Here is a 2,420-nt window from a genome sequence, read left to right as displayed (position 1 = left end):
TTGCAAAGAGTTGGACACGACTGAGCAACTTTCACTTCACTTCAGAAGTTTTAATAGTACTACTTTCTACATTTGAATATTCCAATTACACGGACTTTACTTTTCTTCATACTATGAGGTAGGAATCTAACTGCATTTTTTTCTATGTGGAAAATCAACCTTTCTGGCATGTATTGGATAGTGTATCTTTTATTTATTGGTTGTAATGCCATCTTTGTTACAAATCTGTTTCTCGGTTCTTTGGTTCACTTCACTGGTTAGGTTGCTTGTTTAAATGCAGACTTCTGGGTTTAACCAAAGATTCTAATTCAACCCATTTAGAATGGAACCTATGAATCCACAGTTTTAACAGTTAACTGCAAGGTTCTGATGGAAACGGCCCACAAACTGCATTTTAAGAAGGACAAACCCCCCTTTCCAACCACGGCCCTGTAGGATGGCTCCCGCAAAGAAGGGAGGCGAGAAGAAGAAGGGCCGGTCCGCCATCAACGAGGTGGTGACAAGAGAATACACCATCAACATTCACAAGCGCATCCATGGAGTGGGTTCCAAGAAGCGTGCCCCTAGGGCACTCAAAGAAATCCAGAAGTTTGCCATGAAGGAGATGGAAGTCCGGACGTGCGCATCGACACCAGGCTCAACAAAGCCGTCTGGGCCAAAGGAATCAGGAATGTCCCATACCGGATCCGTGTGCGGTTAGCCAGAAAACGTAATGAAGATGAAGACTCGCCAAATAAACTCTACACTCTGGTTACCTACATGCCTGTCACCACCTTCAAAAATCTACAGACAGTCAATGTGGATGAGAACTAATTGCTGATGGTCCGATAAAGTTATTGAATAGCCAAAAAAAAAAAAAAAGGGACAATCCTGTACTTTGGGAAACAATAGATAATGGCAGAATCCATAACCAGGATTCCTCCATCTTTAAAACCTGTTCTTTTTCCTTGTGGTATCTGAAAATTCATCATTCAAGGCAGTTTGACTCACAGAAATCTAATCAGAGAGAAAGTCTAAACCCTCTTTATCTAGCTTTCAATTTAATACCAAGCAGGTGAGTACATGTAAATAACAAACTTCCCCATGGTGATTAACAGTAGACTTACCTTCACTCTTGAACCGCTGACAACGGCTCTTTCCATGACCAACTTGAATCAGGCTCCTCTGGGTCTTTTTTCTGACCTTGGGCTCTGTCCTTGGCCTTTTTAATCCAGTTTTAGCAAAACTCCAATTTACTGAAAACTCCCCATCCTTAATATCTAATCAAATTTCTCATCCCCCCTCCCCACTCTTTAATATTTCATCACCTGGGCCCAGCTTCATTTCATCACCTTTGCCCACCTTCAGCAAAACTCCTGTCAAGCCAGAATTCCCCAGCCCCTGCTGCTTTTTCTTAGCCATTTTACATCCACCAGTCCCCACCCTGCTCCTTGGGTATAATTCTTCACATGTCCTTGTTACATTTGGAGTTGGACTCCATCTCTCTCCCCTGCTGCAAAACTCCATTGCAACAGCCCCTTTCAAGAAAGTCTGCCTTACCATCTTTTACAAGTGTCTTGAATATTTTTCCTTTAGCATCACAGTCACCAGTGTAATATTTTTGTAGCTCTCACCAAAATAATGATATTGGTTCAATGAATAAACTTTCAGACATATGAGAGCAAAACACACACACTAACAAGGAAAGCAGGATTTGTTTAAAATAGTATTATCTCGCTAAGCAGACTCACAAGTTCAATGACTAGATAGATTCAACGGGCTCTGACTGCTTATTAACTACAGAGAGAGCTTAAGTAAAAAGTTAAAGAAAACCAGGGTAGAGTCATTCTTCTCCCTCCTCACCCTTTACTTCCAAGTCTTTCATCGGTTACCGTTATGCTTCATATTTATCATTTACCTTCTGTAAACGGATAAAATAAAGAACTAAATAAAATTTAAAGAAACTCTCGTTATTTTAATCTGATAGGTAGCTGCAATATAGCTGTTAAGTTGATAAATTAGAAGTTGACTCCCCAACAGTTGTACTTGATTTTTAGATGTAATATTTGTAGACACCATGTTAAAAATTTATAAATGAAATAAACTAACTCATTTCAAGGAATTGTAAGCAAGAGACAGAAAGCATAGATTATTGGTTTAATAAAACCATATACCCTCCAGCAAAAAGAAAAAAAAAACTAATTTGGGGTTTGTATTATAATTGACCTTTTTCTTCTGGATAAAACTGCACAGGAAGCTCCTAATCCTCATGATTCCTAATCTTGTTTACATATCATCTATCTACTTGGATTCTTACCTAACCTTGTTGGCATATGTTTTCAATATAGAGCTGCAACAAAGGAAAGCTATAATTACCAAATCTCTTCCTCTCAGCTATTGAAATAAAGTGATTTACAGAAATGTAGGATACCATAAACAAA

The 2,420-nt window shown here is 38.8% G+C and overlaps 1 pseudogene; it reads left to right on the top strand.

Moving 5' to 3' along the window:
* Positions 1-401: 401 nt before the first annotated feature.
* On the top strand, positions 402-828 carry LOC139039488 (large ribosomal subunit protein eL31-like; annotated as a pseudogene).
* Positions 829-2,420: the final 1,592 nt, after the last annotated feature.

Source organism: Odocoileus virginianus, chromosome 18, assembly GCF_023699985.2.
Source record: "Odocoileus virginianus isolate 20LAN1187 ecotype Illinois chromosome 18, Ovbor_1.2, whole genome shotgun sequence".
NCBI classification, from domain to species: Eukaryota; Metazoa; Chordata; class Mammalia; order Artiodactyla; family Cervidae; genus Odocoileus; species Odocoileus virginianus.
Note: the sequence above shows the minus strand (reverse complement) of the source record. Positions and strands in the feature narration are given on the sequence as shown.